This window comes from Gallus gallus, chromosome 2 (assembly GCF_016699485.2).
Source record: "Gallus gallus isolate bGalGal1 chromosome 2, bGalGal1.mat.broiler.GRCg7b, whole genome shotgun sequence".
NCBI lineage: Eukaryota > Metazoa > Chordata > Aves > Galliformes > Phasianidae > Gallus > Gallus gallus.
In genome coordinates, this window is record NC_052533.1 from 94,071,803 (window position 1) to 94,093,455 (window position 21,653).

General features: G+C 34.1%; 1 long non-coding RNA gene across 1 annotated transcript; it reads left to right on the forward strand.

Annotated features, from left to right (window-relative positions):
* Positions 1-3,945: 3,945 nt before the first annotated feature.
* Positions 3,946-20,634, forward strand: LOC107052682. Its single transcript, XR_005857403.1, has 7 exons — positions 3,946-4,120; positions 7,106-7,154; positions 8,288-8,389; positions 10,175-10,323; positions 14,812-14,880; positions 15,673-20,165; positions 20,395-20,634. It is a non-coding gene; the product is annotated as an uncharacterized LOC107052682 (long non-coding RNA).
* Positions 20,635-21,653: the final 1,019 nt, after the last annotated feature.

The following is a 21,653-nucleotide window of genomic DNA, read 5'->3' on the forward strand; positions in this document are numbered from 1 at the left end:
ATGTCTAAGCTCTACTAAATAAATAAAAACAAAATGCTAATAATAATACCAAAGAATTCCAATCATCCAAAAATTACGCTGGATTTTATATTTGTAGTGGAATACAAATAACAATTACATACAAAACCTATTTGATACCTTTTCCTTTTAAAGTGTTTCAGCTCTTAATTCATGCACTTTTAAAGAGCTTCTGCTATTGTACAGACAATAGTCTGAACAGTGAGTAGGTGCCCATTTAATCTGGAGGTTAAAGGAAGTTCAGATTCACTGTTAATTTAGAACACTTCATTCAATAACAATGTTTCTTTTTTCCTGAAGAATTATGACTTATATGTAGTGCTTTTCTGGGAAGAAATACTGTTCACTAGAGACTCGATTGAGCTCAAAAAAGTACATTTAATTTAGGATGATAGGTTTTACTTGAGTAAGATTGATGTTGCCCAATGCGTACTAGATGTGAACTGAGTATGAAACATGTTTTCCTCAAAAGTATTAGGAATGTGTTTGGAAACATGAGATATAGAACTGTAAACCCTTTTCCTCTGTCAACAGATAGTATATCCTAGAAGAGGTGAAGTTCATATAGGAAGGCATCCTCAGCAGTGGCATATTCGTACATAGCAGACCAATTCCAATGTTCAGTTTAGTTTGTTTAGATGCTCAGTGCTTTCAGAATATGCTTACCTTTGTCCCTTCAAAAGAACTATAATAGAGATGAAATGTGAAAACCTTGTCTTGAGTGACTTATGAAGATGCCTTATCCAAAGTTAAAATATGAGAGACTTTGAAAATAGCTCCTCCTGCTTGCTTTTCAAATAGGTAATGGTTGTTGGTAAACTCAGCTAAGCACCTATCTTACAGTGATTTCCATCTGAAACATTCATGACAGGCACATAACATATCTACAGAAAACAGGAAAGGAAAGGAAAGACAGATATGTCCTTCAGGGATTCTGGAACAGAGAATAAAAAAAAAAAAAAAAAGAGGACATACAATGACCTAAATGCTAACATCTGTATTCCTGTTGTGTATGTACATATATCTTTATACTTTACACATTTCTAAAGGTACAATAAATGCGAAGAAAACAATTTATATATGTCTTTTAGGGTCTTTCAATCTCTGTGCACTCATTCCATATCCTGCTTACGTTTGTGCACTGTGCAGTCTTCACAAATACCAGTTCTGCTATGGCCAGAGGAGCTTCTTATGTTTTTTGCTGGTAGATACACTGCACATGTAAGTAAAACTATCAGTGTTTTATTAATATCTTAGCATGTAGCCTGCTGTGAAAATCACTAGGTATACTTCCCTAGATGTAAATTATCCTCCATTTCAATAAGATAATTCATGTTGGTTTTCAATAAGATAATTCATGTTGGTTTACTGGAACTCTAAAGGAAACACAAAATAGTAAATATAAAATTAGCATGGGTAGTTTTAATCCACATTACATTACATAGATACTGCATATATTTTGGTATATTTAAGGTGATATTAATAAGTTCTAGTTTCATTTACCACCGGACATTGATACAGGCGCAAGAGTATTGTTTTCTGTTAGAAATAGTACTGTTAAATATAAGTACAAATTTCCATTTTGTTTGAAGTCCACATAGCAAAGAAGTTCAATCAATGAGAATCATTAACAGCCCTGTAAATACACAATGCAGAACTGGATGATTGGAAGTTATGTTCAAGTGGATTCTGAAGATGAGAAATTTTGAGGTTTCAGACTTTTTCCATTGAATTCATCTAGTTTGTCTTGAAAGAATCTTTACGTTTGATAAGAACTGCATTGTAAAAGAGTTGCTTCAAGCATGTTAGAGGGTTGGTTTTATATTGAATGCATGAAGTTAAAAACAGGTATGCAATACTGTTCTCTGTGGCTGAGCACTTGAATACTCTCAGGGCAGAAATACTAAAGAGGAATTCATTTTTTAAGACCATTAAAAAAAAAAAAAAAAAGCTTCAGGGTGTCCTTATATGACTGGCGACCCCTCATAAGAGTTGATACAGATCCTGGTTTGAGAGAGAAAATTGCCCTCCAGCTCAGTGTAGATCATAAACATCTTGATTTACTTTGATTCACGCTCTCTCTCTCTCTTTCCAACTTTTTTGACAGATTGTTACTTAACTCCCTGCTCTGTAATACTTCTGCTTAATACTGTAAACTCCTCTGCAATGCACAGACCTTCCTTCAGGAAGCTGTTGCAGGGTTGGAGTCTGCATTCTCGGAGTCATGCTGCAGTTTCTGTGGTTATTTCTAAAAGTCTGGAGTCTAGCTTTTATATCTGGTTTGCATACATACTGACTCTGTTGCAGGTGAGACTTGGTCCTCCTCTGTGTTTCCCAGAGAAAGCTGTGGATCCATGGTGCCAGCCCGCTGCATGGCAGGGGCACGGTCAGACTGACTGATGCTGTGGGTCTGATCTCTTTGGTCGTTTCAATTCACAAATGAAACAAAAAAGTTGTATTTGTTTCATGTTAGTAGTAAATCATCACCTAACTGCACACTCCCTGTTTGTGACAGGTCAATCTTTCTAAGGCATTATTAAGATTAAATAAATAACTAACTAAATAAAAAATGAATAACTTTCTTAGAATCTTAGAGTTATTATTTAGCCATCTGGTGTTTCTATTTTTCCTTCTTATGCCGTATCTGGCTGGTTTTCTCATAACCCAGCTGCTAGCATCACTACTACTCCAGGCTGGCTTTGGAACTCTTTTAGCCAGGTGTTAGGTGATGTTGTTAATGCAAACATTCAAGGGATACAGCTAAACTTTTGAGAACTGCATACTTAATTTTGACTACTCAGAATGTTCATTTGGAGGCTTTCATACAGCTGTTTTCTTTACGAACCTTCTGGGATAGATATAAATTTTCCCGTTCTTTGATCAATTTCATCTAAAGAATTACATTTTCACCATTCTCTCCTCTTTATCTATGTATAGTCATTTTTGGGTATTGTAGTTTTTGCAGTCAGCTTACAGAATGTACAGCTGTGTCATTACTGTGATGACTTTTAAAGGTTTTCAGCTGTTTGGATGTAGATTGAATACTGTACAAACTTCTGTGTATTTCATGTTTGTGCTTGATGCTTTTTCTTGTGCATTCAACAGTCTATTTTAATTTATTTATTATATTTTCAGGCTTTAAGCATTTCAAGTTTGCAGTATAAGATGGGTACTAAACTGCTATAACTTAGCAGATGAAGCTCTCTTTTTAATGAAATAGCTTGTTCTGGGACTAAACGTCTCTCTTGTAAACACTGAAATAAATAATTACCTACTTACTGAAAGTATCTAATGAGCTTTTGGAACTGCCCTTTGTATCTTATTATCTGCACATTTGCAGGTGCAATTTATGTTTCATGCTAAACTTTCTGAACACTGATTAGAATTTTTTTTACAAACCAGAAATAAACATTGCCTTCTCAGCTTGTTACAACAAAAATAACCATGGAAAAAAAAAAAAACAGTTGCAACCTCAAGTTCACTTTTTCTTCTCACGTTCTCTCAAAGCTTACCTAACCATTTTGGCATGATATATCAAATCTCTCCTGCTCAGTTAAAATATTATTTATATAGCATATTTCAGTGCTTTTAAATTCAATTTCTATGAAATAACTCAGATAGCTAAATACATTCAAATATTTGCATTACACATCTCATCTTTGATTTCTGCGTGTGGTCTTCTCATCATGTGTGAATCAAGAATCCTATATTCCTACAGCTACTTTATCCTTCCTGTATATTTAGACTGTTAGTCCATTTACTAGCTCCTTCTTACTGAGCAGATTGAAGAGAACTTTATATTGTATAGTTGATTTACTTCCAGATTATACTCAAGTTAGTAGATAGAGTGAATATGTAGTCTGCATTTACTACTGACTTTTGTAAGCTTGACTCAAAGTATTTAAAGTATTTGCTTAAGCTGAAGTGACTTTCCTGTGAAAGCTCTTCAGATACCTGTTCATTTTAGAACTGCAAGGCTGTGGGCAAGAATTGACTGTATTTCATGGTTTCCAGAGAGGATCAAGCATAGACTGCAATTGATGGAAAATGTATGTTAAGCCTCATCATCAGACCTCTAAAGGAGATTCCATGTCCACTCCAGGTAACTAATGTTACTGTTGCAGCAGCAGCAGAAATTTTCTACTTCCAGCTTGCCATATCCTATTTTGTAAAAGAGTTATCCATCTGTAATCTTTTCAAAAAGGGTTTACCAAAGATTTAGAAAGATTTACTGGAGAGGCAGGCTTCATAAATTTGTGGACTTTGAGCCTTAAAAAATATTTTCTCTACAAGATTTTTTGAGAACCTGATGGGATTGTGGTGGATTCTAAGTGCCTGAGATCAGTTATATTTTCATTTATGGTGGTTTATTGCATTATTTTTATATTAAAACTGATGTAGTTCTTGTGGTTCCAGTGGAAAAGAGTAAAAAAAAATTTGCAACTTTTATGTGCATGTGTGGAATTAAATATTTTTTTTTTCATGGGAAATTTCAGAAGCTATCTGGTTTATTAAAGAACTAAGTTATGTTTCACTTTATGTGAAATTTCATCTATTTATTTATAGTACATCTGCAATCTCAGTTTTCTAAATCACCTGATTCAGAGGGGCATATGTTCATCAAGCTCTGTGAGACAGTATTGTCTCAGGTGTCTGCTCTTGTTACGGATAGGTTTTCTGAGTAAGAGTGACTCATTGAAACAATTTTTGCTTGGTGATCTATGAAAATTCAGTTGTGTAGCAATCAGACATACAGATACTAAAATTACCCATTTCACAGCCTCACACCAGTAGTTCCTCACATCGTCTTTTTTGTAGCTATGCTATTTCTTCAGGGTTATGTTTTTTCATTTAAAATGGTATTGTACATTTGAGTTACTCTCATGGTTGGCATAATTTACAAATTTGGTCATGGTGGATAATGTTTCCTTCTAGCTAAATAAACAAACTGCTTTTGTAAAGAATCTTTTATATGGTACTTGGTGGAGCAATAGAAGTCACCATCCTCCATGAACGCATGAGTATAAATGATGAACCTACTTGTGATGATGGACAGTGAACGCAGTTAGAATAAGCAAGACTTTCATAGGTTCCAACAATGTACATCTGTGCATTAATGTCAGAAGGAGCTGAAAGGAGCAATTCATTGCAATATACAACATGCAGGTAGTATAGCAGAATATGGGCTTTGGTTGTGGGATTTTTTTTTTTATCTTAGTCCTCTACATTAATTAACACCAAATACAGAGCTTGAAAACAGGGATCTGCCATATTACTTGTTTACCTTTGAGTCTGTTTCATACTGTTTCTGAATAAGTAGTGCTCTGAAAATAAACCAGAACTTGTAATGAGGAATGGTACTGCTTTGAAAGTGTTGTTCAGTCTTTTCAGAAAAGTCATGAAGTGAATTTGAGAAGTTCTTTTGATTATGATGGTGGATTGTTGCCTAGATTCTGTGGCTGAGATTTTCTTGTATGATGGTAGGCAAATTAAGTGATCAAGATGTCTGCAGCTTGTCAGAAAAGTCTTCCACATTTCTCTTTATGGAGGTTGGAGACTGAAATAATTAAGCTATTTTAGGATCTGCACAATGATATGAATATGAAAAGCCTCATATTGTTGAGAACTTTAAAAATTATGTAAGGCTAACTATAGAGATGTTCAGAAATTCATTTCTTTATGTCATCTCCTGTTTAGTTAAAGCTAGATAAAGGAAATCACAGAAAATCTTTTTCTCAGATGTGAATTGTGCTGGCAAATATTGTGGTATCAAAGCCACAGATAGCACCATGACAATTAATTATTCTGTATTCAGTATAGTGTTTGGATAATATGCAGTAAATAATGCATAGATCCACAGTGTGAATGATTAAAAAAAAAAAAAAATCTAGAACAAAAACCCAATTTTGAATAGTTCCACAGACAGGGAATACTGTCCATCTCAGGAACTGAATTAACTGTGGGCAGTATTTTCCCAACTTTTGTGGTTTAACACAGCAAGCAGCTGAACACCATGCAACTGTTTGCTCACTGTCTCCACCCGAGCCATTCACTGATCAGTGGCAACCTGCCCTGACCAACTCCCTTCAGTTTTATCATTTTTTCACATGATGCCATATGGTATGGAATATTCCTTTGTCTGGTTTAGGACAGCTGTCCGAGTCTGTCCCTTCCCAGGTCCTGGTGTCCTTCTCCGTGCTGGCAGGATAGTATGAGAAGCTGACAAACAGAAACGTCCTTGGATCTGTACAGCAACAGTTAGAAATGTGTTATCAATGCCATCTAGATAATCTGAATCATTATAAGTGTTCTATGATTCAGTATTCCTGTTCTCACAGACTACTTTCATATCCTTGTAAATCTGTTCTTTCAGATTTTTGTTTTAAACAGTAACTCGCATACCAAGCACATGCTCATTTATGGAGAACTTATTAGGCAGAATTGTATGCAAATATTTGACAAGCTTTGTGTGTGAGGAAAAAGTTGATTATGCATGAGAATATACTAATGTATTTAGTGATGCATCTGAAGAACATAAGTGCATTCACTTTTTGTCTGCTTTTCATTCTAGAAAGTACAAAAATTTAGTTTCTAGTTATGTTCTATTGCCAAAGTCTTAATTAGAAGGTTGAATTCACTTAATCATTTAATTCTCCATATTTTTATTTTTTCTTTACTATTAATTTGATTGTTTTCTACAGTACTACACTGTGATAAAAATTAGGCAACTATATTGTGTAGAATGGTATAATAGTCAACTATTTTACCAGCTTTCTATCATGAACAGACTAATTTTTGTAACCAATTTTATGTGAAAGATCATTGTCCTTCTCTAGTTCAAGTATTCAGTATATTTATTCATCCCATGAAGAGATATCCCAGAAATATATATTTAGTGTATAATTTTGGTTGGCTTTTGAATGTTGTGCAGCATACTTGGCAACCATTACCTATCCTCGTAGGCTGTAGCTGGCTTGTAGGATGTGAACATTATTAGCACTGTGTTAGTGTGGACATTTATTGCTTTTTTGTTTGTTTGTTTTGTTTTGTTTTTTATTTGTTGTTTTTTTTTGCTTTGTCTCAGCAGTTTTGATACACGAACATAGTCTATAGAAGTGTCTTCAGCTCTTTCAAAAGTAAGTAAAAGTTCTTACTTTTCTTGCAGTTTTTTGATATTGTTAAATGTGCTTTTTCCTGTGACAAATTAAAAATCCTATAATGTGGAATTGCTTTAAATTGGCCAAGCACATTTTGGATACTGTCATCATTATATGTTCTGTATTTCCTGTGTTACCTAGGATGCATGTGATGAATCCCACATTCTTTATAATTTCTTCTTTTAATTGCAGGATATTTCTCAAAGATAATGAGGAATGTCACATATTTTTTTAAATACAAATGGTATAATTGGATATGGTTTGATGTTGAAGAGTTCTTTACCTTTCTGGTAGTACTTTTAAGAAAAAAAAAATTCAGTGCATGTGGGTTGATTAATTACATTTTTGACATTTCTAATTTATAGTACTTCAGGTATGGGGACACAGAGTTTGAATTCTTCTTTCTTTCTACTCTTGAATCTACGTAGAGATTAATCTGCTACCTAAATAATGCTGTTATCAGTCATTCATTCTGCTAAATGTCAAAGGCAGAGAACACACTCCGCAATACAATTGAACTCTTCTGTTATAAAGGAAAGATATTTGAGATCTCAAAGAAAAGGGAAAAAATTGTTTAAATTGTTTTTATCATATTTATGTGAAGGAAGCTAAGGCTAGAAATTTCCCTAGACATTTAAATCCATGTCATTTAATTGCAAAAGCTTATTTTAAGAGCCTGAAAAAAGGCTGTTTTACCATTAGAGTTTGACAAAGAGAGAAACAGTTTGCTGCCTAATGAGAGAAGGGCATTCAAATAGGAGGCTACTAAGAGTGATGATTCAAAGAGGCTGTCAGTGAGATAACAGATGATGAGGCAGAAGGGTGTAAGGCCAGAGGACAAAATACTTCAAGGTTTCCTTAGCTGTAAAAACATTCTCTCTTCCACCTCCTACTTCTTATTTTGATGTGTTTGATTAATGCAGTTAATATGGTGTTTAATATGAAAAATAAATGCTCTCAGACACTTGCACTTCCTGTCATCCAGAACAGATCAGACCTAGTGGAAACATTAACTGAGAGGAGGAGTCTGAAAATAGTAGACATATTGGTAGCACTGAAAACTTACTCATTTCTGGGGTTTTTTGTTTTTTTTTTTCTCTTTTTTCTTACAGTGTATTTTTTTTTCTCCATCTACTGTGTCTCATTACTTCTCCAACTTCTCTGTGAGAGAGCTCAGAATAAGAAGAAAATACTTTTAAGTATGGCAAATTCAGGTAATACTGTGATTTCTCTGGGGGTTGACTATGATCAGATGCCAGAAAATATACCAAATGTATTTTTAAGGTAATGACATTAAAATTTTGTATCCTTTATATTATATATATTAATTTTTTTCTTTTCCTGTTCCTAAATGTTTTTTTGTTTGTTCATTTTTTGTTTTTTGGATGAGAGAAACCTTTTTCTTGCAGTGCTTGGAGATATTCCTTGATTACTCTTGCTCTCTCTGGTGTATTCCTCTGTGTTTGAGTGCATCTGAAAGAAAAGCCTGTGTTGGGGGCTATGTCAAGAGAAAAATCATTCCTTTTATTTGGGATGGATAGTAGTTGAATATTGTTCAATGTCAGTGTTCAAACAGACTTAATTTAATCAGCTAAGCCGTCAATTTACTTGTTACCTTTGGCCGTACAATGCTAGGAGATGTAGATGTCATATTTTTCTATGAAATCATGACATTTCTATTAAATTAAATGAATGAACACATTGAGAGATGTCATATTTAATATGCATAGTGGGTGTATTTTTCATTGCTTGTATGTTCATGGCTGTTTGGTGTTTTTTGATAAAATAAAACAGATCAGGTTTTATATATTTATCTCCTTCCCTTTCTTTATTATCCTGTTTTGGTGAAGTTTTTAGATAATCTTCATTAAAAATAAAACAATCATTTCCATGCTCTTCATATCCCTCCCAATGACCTCCCTTTTGTATGTTTAGTTTATGCTTCTTTCACCATATGTCCCTAAAAGAGCACTCTTATTCCACATATTCTTACAGAGTGCTGTTAATTTGAAAAGGATTTTATAGATACATCTTCATGTACTGCAAGCTTTTATAGAGATGAGCTATCATTGCCTAAACAGTCATCCCTTTGGATTCTTAAGATGTGGTTTGTTCAAAACATTCAGTCAGAATATATATAGAAAAATAATTAATTTGAAATGTTGTCAGAACACGCTGGCCAGTTTTTCTTGTATATTTTTTTCTTTTATCACAGCATAAATAAAGAATTATTTTGCTAGGATTAATATATGTTTAAAAAAAAAGAAAGAAAAATTGTAGTTTTATGCTTAAAGCAGTAGTTGCATTGAAAACTACAAGACTAACATACAGAGATGCTGTAGCAGACTGTCAGCATCAATACTTGTAGGGTACAAGAATGAGGTTTAACATGTGAGAAGATAAAAAGATCACTCTTACTAATAATGCTAGATTTAATTCCAGCTTTAAAAGAATTTCAGGCTGAAAAGGTTGAGCGACAATGCAATCACTGGCATGTAAAAAACTAAACTGAATTTTATTTCTTCACTTCAAGAATGTGTCTATAATTAGGAAAGTGTTTATCTTGTAAAAGAAATAAAGATATATAGATAAAATTAGAGCCAAATTTGAGTTTAATAAGTAAACAAATATGTAACTATTTCTCCTGCACCTTCTCCCCACCCCCCCCCCCCCCTCAAAAAAAAAAAGATTAAGACACAAATTTTCAAAATGTGAAGGATAAGATCTTAAAAGTTGTTTACTTTGATTTTAATGAGGCTACTTGGTCTCTCACGGCATACTTTGTGTGTATTAGGAAGCAACAATCTGGAGGCAGGTAATATAGAATGTGAGAAAAACTGGCTGGGTTGTCAACTCTATAGCTGACTATAGAGTTGGTGGCTATAGTTGGTGGCTGGCGCTTTGTAGTTACTGACCTTGGAGGTTAGTAGAATGTTGGAGCACTGATGGGATCTCTCTTGGAAGATGTCCTGTTTAATACTTTTAATATTTTTCTTCAGGAAGAAGTAGGAAATACCCCTGCCAAATTTAAGGATGACATCAAACCAGTGCCATACAGAAGGTCCTGAACAGACTGAATGAATGAACCTTGTGAAACCAAGCAATTTCAAATGCCAAGTACTCGAGGGAAGGAGAAGCCCCTGCAATGGTATGGGCTGGGGACTAATATATGTGGACTGGCCCTGTCAAGTTAGCTCTGGGGCCTAGTGGCAACAAGTTACTCCTCAGCTAGCAAAAGTGGCCAGTATCTCCCTGGGCTATGTGAGCAGAATGGGCAGATTTTTTTATTTTCTCTTCTTTTTCTCTAATATACTGACAAATTTTACCTATGTTAAGATTATCACCTCCTCTTTTCTGCCGAATAGATCACAAGAAATGCTTAGATGTGAGAATTTATATCCATGTTTTTGTGTTGTTCCATTTTCTCTATATGTCTTGACTTCCATTTGTTGCCCACTGACATCCTGTAAAATTAAAAAATGTGGAAGACTGTTTTTTGATCATTTAAAATAAGTCTTTATTAGTATGGGTATTTTAATTCAGTACTGGTATTTCATGACAAGTTCCATGTGTCCTTTCTGTTGAAAAGGCCACTTGTTCCGCTTAATGATAGCAGAATATGATTGTTTTCTGTCAAGAGAAGCAAGCAAACAAACAAACAACAACAACAACAAAATGACTTTCACTGGAAAGTGTTTTCTTTTGATAATTTTTTTTTTAATATAAATGAGAACTAGTCTACTGAAGTTTTAAGATAATAATTAATTAAGTTTCATTTGAATTTTCAGTGCCCACAGTTTGAATTATGAAGAAAATTGATGGAATATTTTTCATATTTTTAAAGGATATGTGTTTCTATTTTAGCATGTATATAACCAAAAAGGATTTTTTTTTTTTTTTTGCATTTTTTGATTTAAGGACTGCTTAATTTTTTTTCTTGTGTGTTTGTTTGAAACACTTTTAAAGTTAGCTTGAAAGGATTAAAATGTGTTGTCTTAAGAATTTCAAAAGTGTGCCTACAACACTTGCTCAATAAAGTCACATTATATCAGAAATCTAAAAAAAAAAAAAAAAATCATGTGAAAGGGCCACATCAAATGTCCAAAGTGGAAAGATGTTATGCAGGATTGGTGTACCCACACACTTAAAATCAATCAAAAAACTAGAATAGATGTACTGCTGTGCTTTTGCCTCTCTTTGGTTACTGCTGAAAATTACTGAGATGTTAGGTACTCATCTCTCTTCACCTATTTTGATTCAAGTATGTGGGTGCTTCAGTTAATCATAGACGTCTTAGCCATTATATACCATTGAAGAAACAAAATGATGCAACTAGATGATTTGTATTATAGAATTGCTTGTATTTACTGAAAATTTTCAAGTAATTTAAAATTAAGTTTTGGTTAGTATTTTCAAAGGTCAGTTTATAAAAGAAGTACTGAATTCATCAGCACATGATGATTGTGAAGTCTTTTCCTCATTCCCAGGGAATAAAAAGCCTAAAAAAAAATAGCAGAATGTTTTCACCATGTAATGCATAGAAGAAGCTTTGCCCTTCACTCTGCTGTGTCATGATTGACATATGATGAGATATTCATGGATTGCTGCTTAAAATCTCGCTCAGCCTTGTGTGTGCCTGTGTCAGCTCTAGCAATTGTGTGGCTATCTAACGAAGTCAGCCTATTGATCTGTTAGAAACAAACATTCATAGAATCATAGAATCGTTTTAGTTGGAAGGGACCCTAAAATGTTATCTAGCCCAACTCCCCTACAATGAAAATGGACATGCGCAGCTAGATCAGGTTCCTCAGATCCCCATCCAGCCTAACCCTGAGCATCTCCCAGGACAGGACATCCACCATATCCCTGGGCAACCTGTTCATGTGCCTCACCACCTTCGTCGTAAAAAATCCTTTTTGCCTTATATCCAATCTAAATCTCCCCTCTTTTTGTTTGAAACCATTTCCCCTTGTCCTATCACAGCAGACTCTGCTGAAGAGTCTGTTGCCTTCTTTCTTACAGCCTCCCTTTAGATGCTGAAAGGCTGCTCTCGGGTCTCCCTGGAGCCCCCTCTTCTCCAGACTGTACAGCCCCAGCTCAGGCCCTCTGCCTGTCCTTGTAGGAAAGGTTTTCCATCCCTTGGGTCATTTTTGTGGCCTTCCTCTGGATGTGCTCTATTGGGTCCATGTTTCTCCTGTACTGAGAACTATACATCTCAACACAGTACTCCAGGTGAGGCCTCATCAGTGCAGTGTAGAGGGGCAGGATCACTTCCATTAGCCTGCTGGCCATTCTTCTTTTGATGCAGCCAAGGATACACTTGGCTTTCTGGGCTGCGAAGTGCACATTGCTGGTATGTGCTGCTAGGGTTTCACAGGGAGTATTACAGTGTAGTTTTAGCATGATTTACATCCAATTTGTACTCTCTTGCTTCAGTAATTAAGTGGGAGCAATCTTAAAAGGAACAAGTTCCCCCAAATTATTATATGGATGACACATGAAATGTAGGGTTGATTTAAAAAAAAAAAAAGAAGAAGAAGAAAAATAGGAAAAAAAAAGGATAATGGAGAAACTGTAAATGTGATTTTTTTTTTCTTTTTTGAGCTAGATGATGTCCTCTGACAAAAAAAAAAAAAAAAAAAGAAAAAAAAAGAAACCCACATTCATGCACATTGAAGCAGTACTTGAGATGTAGGACAGATGTCTGACTAAAATTGTTACCATACTGTGGGTAAATATCAGTACTGCTATCACACACAGATCTTACAGTATCTCATGAAAGCAGTATAAATTATTTACACAGCCTCATGGGGCAAACATTTGACCTAATTTCGGATAGAGATTTTCAGTTTATGTGAAAAGGCACTTCTTAGAAGAGCATACTTCAGGTGTGAGGATGATAGTTAATGCTGAAAGTAAAATTATTGTCTGCATGAAGATATAATTTTACAGCATCTATGTAAACAACTCTTGTTCTTGATGAAATAGCCTGTTATCTCAAAACAGCAAAAAAAAAAAAAAAAATCTGATAACTACATCACAAACCAATTTAATTAAATTATAATCCTCTTTATTTTTTAACCTAATTCTTTTATGAACTCCCACTTCATTTCTGTTTATATTTGGCAGTCATTTTTCCTTTGCTTTGTCCTTTTCTCTGTCCTCCTATCTTTTTTCTATGTATTGAAGTGTTGGTTGTGGTTTTTTTGTTTTTTATTTTTTTTTGAATGTTACATTGCTGGAAAATTGTTCCAACTGGTCTAATTAATGTCCACTATAATGCAATGAAATCTAGCTTTCAATTAGTCATCAGGGTCAGCCACTGTCCTCTTGAATGTAGAGAATAAAATTTCAATACTTTAATCTCTTTATTGAAAGATTCTCTTGGGTTACAGAAGCGGATTAAAAATAATGCTATCAAAGATGGTGTGTCTGCCAAATGTGCCTTTGTAACTAACTCTTAGAGGCTGGGAATATTTTCAACATGTTAGGGAATAAAATGAAGAGGAGGGAGGGAGTATCATTAGAAAAACTACATGATCTGGCATTATTGAATATGGAAATAATCAGCATTTGTCCTTCTTGAAAGAGCTTTTTGTACATCACATTTGCTTTCATTTGCTTTCAGTGCTTTTTTTTTTTTTAATGTTATTGTAAAAATAATTTGTTCTGCTCACATCTGGTCCTTAAAATATTCTCATTAGACATATATTTTGTTAATAATTAAATAAAAAATGTTTTAGTATTCTTTGTCTAATATCAAAGTACATGACTGTCACATTAGGGTTGTCTTCCTCTATATCTTGTGCTATGTGGGGAAAACACAATTGCAAAATTAAAAAAAAATAAAAAAAAAAATAGGCATAATAGGCTTACTGCCAGAGGGAGCAGCATTGCAAGTTCCTGTATATCATTGAGTTCCACAGTACATTTGTTTTATTATATAGAACTGGGCCTCCTGTGAATTTAAGTCTTTAGTCAAATTATCTACATCAGAATCAGGCATGGTAAAATGTTCATATTAGATATTTGGTAGATGGCACTGTAGTAAAGAAGTGAGCAAGTTTTTGGTCTGCAGTTTTTAAAGCGGTCATAATGGGTGTCCAGCTTTTCCATCCATTACTGATCATCTGCTCATTATTTCTATGAGTGAACTAATGCAGAGATGAAATAGGAAACTGTAGGACTTTAGAGGTATTCTTACCTTGAGCTCAGCTATGATGTAAAAAATACTGTTTTCTTATTTGCATATGTATGAATATTGACATATATATTTTACATTTGTATGTCTTCTTGTTTTAAGCTATATACAGATTTTATGATGAAGTCTTGTATGTAATCTGAATTCAAACATATGTTTCTTATTTTGGATCTCTGAAATGCCACTACTTTTAATGTGTGCACAGTTTCACTTGCAGAGAAGTAACCAAAACATTTATTTGGCCTAATTTAATTTTTTTTAGAGGGCTTTGATCCTAGATTTTCACTGGTAGGGCTATAAAAAGTGAAGATCTGCATCTTTTCCTTTCTTATGTATAAATTAACTGGAAGCTAAGATAAGAATGGCTTGGGAACAGATTTTGCTGGGCTTAGATGCAAAATGTTGAATATGTATTTAATTTCTGTTTAATTGTAGACATAGTAACATCATTACCTTCTGAAATATCTAGGAGGTTCTCTTGGTTGAGAGCAGCTATAACACCAGGTAAAACAGAATTTGTTTATTAATATATTTAGCAATACTTTTTTCTTCCATAGTCATAAATCAGATTTCACAACAAATTACTCCGAAAGGTAATTTTTATTTTATACTTACATTGGTTTCTCTTTACCTATTTTCCCAAATTGAGTATTAAGTCTTTCTTAGGTAGATTATTTTAGTTTCTGCTATCTGAAGACTTTACAGGAAATAAAAGAAGCACTGTTTCAGGGTGTTTATCCACATCTGCATGCTTTATCTGCCAGCAAAAGGTAGCATATCCTGCAACAGGATAATGCAAGAAGAGCACTTATTGCTAATCATTTCAGCTAGATGTGATTGCATGCTTCCTTTGCAAGTAGAAGGTATAAGCTATAGGCACTTTTTTTTTTTTTTGGCCCTGCACAAGTCTTGTGCTCTTGAATGTTATCAGGGAGGTCAAATACAAAAATTGAAACTACTGTTCCACAATGGAAGACTGTTGTGCTTTTTACCTTAAAAATTACTTAATTTCAGCTGAAATTATGGTATTCTATTTCTTCATCTACATAATTTTTAAATCCATAGTTGTTTTTTTTAACCTATTACTGAATAGATGTCAACTACCAGAGTATTGATGTTAATGGTTCCTCCGCGATTAGCATTCTGCTTAAGACAGTTTAGCCATATACCCCAACAAAGACTAAGTAATGCATATGATTTAGGATGATGTGTGTTATAAATACGGATATATTTATGGAGAACAATGGACAAATTCTGTGAATTTCTTGAATTTACCTTTTTTTTTTTTTTTTTTAGGTCTTCCATTTGGGAAAGTAAACAAGCAGTGAAGCATATTAGATTTTAGAAGCCTGTAGAAATATTGAAGTGGGTCATTTTTACAAACTGTGAACAGAAAACAAACAAACAAACAAACAAACAAACAAAACAGAGTTCACATTACTCTTACTCATTCAAAAAATCATGTCCCTGTGAGGTATGCATTACTGATATATCATATCTCCATGGGAGATGAAGTAGTCCCTATTAGCTTAAAGCTGTGATAAAACTGTGATTATCTTCACAGTAATTGAAATGTTACTGTCATACTCTCTCAGTTACAAAACGACACTGAGTAACCAGAAAAAGAATTATTCATTATTCAAGGAACTACTGTAAAAATAATTGTGTCTGTATCAGATTCTACCTGCAGCTATCTGAGAAGACCTTATCCACACTTTGGGAATGACTATTGACATCAGTGGTTAAGCTTTTATGTCCAGTATTACCTGTGACTCACTTCTTTTTCTTCATTACTGCTGGATATGCAAACGATATAGCTAAAAGTAACAGTGTTTCTTTTTACCAGTTGTGTTAGGCACAGCACTGCTAACTGGTCAATGAAAATGGCTCTCCTGGACTCTGGGTATGTGTACAGAATGAGTATGAGAGGCTGGAGAGCAGCTCCAAGGGAAGAGATCTGGGGGTTCTGAGTGATGAAAGTTGAACAAAAATCAGCAGTGAGCCCTGGACAGCCAAAAGGGCCAAGCACATCTTGAGCCAGTGTAGTTGAGTAAGTGATGGAGAAATGTGGAAATTTATGAGTGAATTGGAGTTGTATTAAGCAGACAAGTTTAATATGCATAGAAAGTTTCAGTTATTTGTACAGTCTATTATATACAATGTCTCACTTGATAACTCATGTAGCATATGGTGTGATCTGTGTTTGTGAATGTATCTTTTCTACTTCCTGACTTCATCTGGTCCTTGCTGAGTTTGCATTAGTCCTTCTCATTAAGCTTGCGTTAGCTTCACCTCTGAGGAAAAAAAAAATCAAATTAAAACCAAACCAAATAAAAAAAACCCTTCTTTTTAAAAGAGGCCATGAGAAACAATAACACCAAATAGCTATTATGGATTTTTAGTGATATTTATAAGCCTGTCTATGAAGCTGTATGAAGTTGATTATACTTATGTACATCGTTATTTACAGCAGTTTCCTACCCATGGAAACGATTCTTATGTGTATAGATTTTTCTACAGCAGGTTTATTCAATAAAGTCTGAGTCACTGCTTTTAAGCTAGCAATACCTTTTTCTTTGCTGTCCTGAAAGTAAATGAATAGAGATATTACTTTCAAGAGTATTAACTGAATCTCCATTCCTTATTAAGAAACAAAGTGTAATTTATTTTTCTTTTATGTGGTCATTTGAGCTGAGTCATGTATGAATTATTTCCTTAAAGCTATTTCTATCCCTTCGTCTTTATTGCAGGGTTTCTGATTCTCTCAGCTCCCTATCAGTAAGGAAAAGATAAATTTAGTAGTAGAAAATAAGAAATGCCCTAAGAAGCTTTACTGAGCTGTATACAATTGTTCTTCCAAAAAGAAGGTGACTATCTAAGAAAACAGATAGTGATTCTTCAGTTTTATAAAGTAACGTCAAGAATTCTTTCTAATCTAGCTTTGTCTAATCCAATTCTTTTGAAAAGTCCAATTCATTTTGCAGTTCTTCTCCACTGTGATTTTAATACATACTTCCTGATAATCTTCTACAGCACTAAAAATGTGTAAGGCTTCCAGGATGACCTTTAGGAAAAAGTATTTTTCAGACCCATAGATATTATATATATACAAATGAGAGAAGTAGAGAGTATGTGAAAGGAAACACTGTTTTTAGAGGCAAAAAGTGTTAATTATCCCAAAGGAGATACAAATTTTAAATTCCCTCCTCTTCATTGTTATTGCTCTCCTCTAAATGTGGAGATGGAAGACACAGTGTAGCTTCATAATCATGATTAAATCAAAGATAGACTACACACTAACTGATGTTAATGCTGAAATTAAACTTTTGTTATTAGTGTAAATAAATCAATCTGAAATGCACAATAGGATTTACTGTCTGACTAACACCTCTCTAGGCGTTCCATGTCTACAAAAATGGTTTGTACTTATTTGTTTACCAAAATCTGTATGTAGGAAATGGTCATGAAATGGGGCTAGTGAGATCATCACAGGATGCAGTCATTGCTTGTGGAAACTCCATATTCAGGAGCTCTAAGAGCAGGAAAATATTTACCTCTGACTATGAAGTTTTCTTCACCAAAGAGGATGCAAAAGTCTTTTTGTCTTTATAGGTCAGAAGGTTCAACTTCTACTACCATACCACTGCCTGCTTCTGACATCATGGGCAACATGACAAAATAGGAGGTATTAATTTCAGAGCTGCTCTCCTAGTTTTTCACCTAAACCCTCCAGTTCTGCTACATTTTTTTTTCCTGATTCTCTTCCCCATCCCAGTGTGAGGGGAGGGAGAGAGGGTGTGGAAGACAGGCTGTGTGGGGCTTAGCTGCCTGCTGGGTTAAACCACAACATTTGAGTGGTTTGTTTCAAAAAAAGGACTTACTGAATTGTTTGAGCTCAGTAAGACTATGTGTATTGCCATAGCCAGCTTACTATTATTTGGTATTCTCAGCATGTTTTGTCTGCATTATGCAGAGCCAAGTATAACAAAATTCTGGTCTATGACAGTATGTAAAGTTACTTCTAAGAAGAGAAATATTCAAAGAAGTTCTTTTGCAAATTTTGTTTCTTTGTGTTGATTTGTATATTCCCCTGCTTTGCCTCCCATGGATTCGATAATAAGTAAAAATAGAAAACTTTACCCAAACCAAATTAAGCATCCTTGCCCCCTGACCTTTCTGCTTACTGTAGTCTTCAGAACTGTTAGTGTATTTGAGTGCATACTAGACTTGGTCTTTATTATAAAGGATATCTTATCAGTGATTGATCAAGCTGATATCTAATGTAACGAAAAGAAAAAAAAGAAGAAATAACGATGTGTTGATGAAGCCATAGCTACAAACTTTTTTTTCCTGAGTAGTTCAAAGTTGTACAGTTCCAATAGTGTTGATGAGATGAGCATGAACTTTGTCCCACTATTTTAATACTTTACAGATATCACTGTCTTACATTTTGTGGTGAGAAGAAATGTGAATTTTCTGTTATCTTGGTGTTTGCCAAGATAAAACACAGAGTCATCACTTCAAAGATCTAAACTAGTTTTACTGCTTTAGTGAGATCAGTTCTGAGTCCATGACTATTTTTCCATATGTATATTGTACTACTTTTGTAATGAAAATTAAATAAAATAAAATTAACCACTGAAGAAACCATGCTTTTTCTCTCTAGATGCATCCTTTATCTGTCAAATGTTGTTTTCTTGTATATATATATTTTTTTCTTTTCTGAACAGCTTGACACGAAAAGATTAAAGTATGAAATCTGCTTCATGGAATGTTCTTTATTTTTCTGCTTAATAATGCACTATGTGTAGTGAATCTCATCTATGTGTTGTTTAAAGTATTTTAAGATATCCCCATTACAGTACCATTTCTTAATTGTGTTTTCTTCTTGACATAGGTTAATATCATTTAAAAATAATGCAGGAGATATTTAAAGCACATCAGAAGTACAGAGGACTCTTTTTGCAAGTTGATACCTTCAAAGAATCCCAAATCCCTCAAAAGTGAATTATATGGTATAAATAAGGTAACAAAAGTACCCAGTCATAATTTCTATATCAGTGTTTGTGGAACTTCACAGTGCTCTTCTTTAAACACATTTCTTCTACACTTTATTTCTTTAACCACATACTTGTGCTTCTGGATTAAACATTTCTAGATAAAACATTTCATAAATCCAAAGACACTCATCAATCATTCACTAACCAGCACACGATACCTTAGCATGCACATGTATGTTTCATTTCAGCTCCAAAGACTAGTAATCAGTGGTTACTCATTAACAATCAGTCTGGACAAGCAAAATGTTGAGTGGCAAAAAATCTTCCAGTCTTTTATATCTTAAAAAGTCACATAATCCGTGAATATTATGTTGTCGTGTAAGGCTTAACTTGTCACCATTTATTTTCATGAAGATAACCTATGCAGCCTTATTGAAAAAAGAAGAAATAAACTGTCGTGTCTGCATCTCCTTCTGTCCCGTGAAAGTCTCTGGGAAAGCTGGTGCCATTAGTTTCATTATATGGATGGTGAAGTTGATCTTTAATAGATCAGTTGCTCTTCACAGAGCAGCAGCTTTTTCTCTGTTTTACCCCCTCCTCAGAAAATCTGAGATGTGAATATTTGGATTATGAAACAGGCTTGTGATACATGGACTGTAGTAAAGCAAAATATTTTCCATAAAATTTTGTTGTATGTACTTTTATTTTTTTTCAACAGGTCAGATAAGAGGCAATAAAGACTGGTTTTAATCATTTAGGAAGAACAGTGTCAGATGAAGAAAGAAAAAGGTGATTATGTACCTTATGCTGCAGTATTTCAAATAGGCTTGCACTTTTTCTTTCTTTTAAGTTTAACTTGTTGCAATATAGTGATGTATTTCAAATGAAAATATTTTTAGTCTAGGAAAGTTCTTGTTTGCTACACTGGCATTTAAATATTTACAGTCAGCAGAAATGTAGCTTAAATAAAAAAAGCACTCTTTCAGTCGTGGCATATACTGTCTATTTTGTTGTCCAGATGTGTTATCTACACATATGAAAGACTCAAATAAATAAGGAAATACCTTCAGGAAGCAATAAGAAGGATGACACATACATGCAGAAAGATAAGAAGATGGATAAATGGAAGTTCATACCAAGCAGTGATACGCTCAGGGTAACAAAAATCACTCATGTGATAGATAGATTTTGCCAGAGCATCTCTTAGGGCATGTGAGTGTCAGTATCTTATAACAAGCTTTGGTTCTTTAATATAAAAGTGGGCATATTATTTACTTTTGCTCAGTTGAGTTGCTAATGTATTTCACTTGGCTTCTACTTCTGAAACAAACAGGTTTTTAGGCAGTATATGTCTGAGTTTGACAACACATGAGCCACCTGATGGTGTTCAAAAAATAATAGGCAAACTGGTGAAATCACCTGAAAGTAATAATTTCTGTTTAGAACTTGGTCTAAATAATATCTATTACATAAAACAAAATGCCAGAGGATTACAATATTATTGAATATTTAATATGCTGAAGGGGTCGAGAGACTTCACTGCAAATACAGCGTAATGAGTGGGACTGTAATGAAGATGCAAAAGAGATATGAGTTAAGATACATAACGAATGCTTAAGACATTATCTCTGACTCATATAAATTAATGTGATTAGTTAATGTAAAGTCCACAAGTTCCTGCACAATCTACTATAGGGAGCATGCCTTAGCATGGATTTTGGGCCATATGATCTTCAGAGGTCCCTTCCAACCCCTGCAATTCTGTGATTGTATTACATGAGTTAATAACAGCTTAGAATTATTAAGTTATGCCAACAAGCAGAAAGCCAATAAAGAAAGTCAGTAAAGAAAGTATTGTCTGGAGGCTAATGTAAAAGTTGACTTGGTTAGTATATAGTCAACAGTGATTCCTGTTTTCCATTCTTATCTGCAAACAAAAACCTTGCCTCATTCTTCATTAACTCAGCTGAATCTAATTCTTATCTAGATGTACCTCAGAATGCTTCTTTCATACTATTGTCCTTCCACTTGTAACACTGATAGGAAAAAATATTTTAGCGTATATGAAGACATAATAAAGATACTCCAAATATTTATATGCAGAGCACTATTTTCCTTATCCTTTCCTCTCTACATCTTAAAGTTTTGATAGATAGGACCATCAGTAAAAATAGTGAAATGTCTTCATAAGACATGTAGGTATGATTATTTCTGAGAAATTCTGGCAAGGAGTATGTATCCTTATAATTCCACCTACCTTTCTATTGTTTATATCTT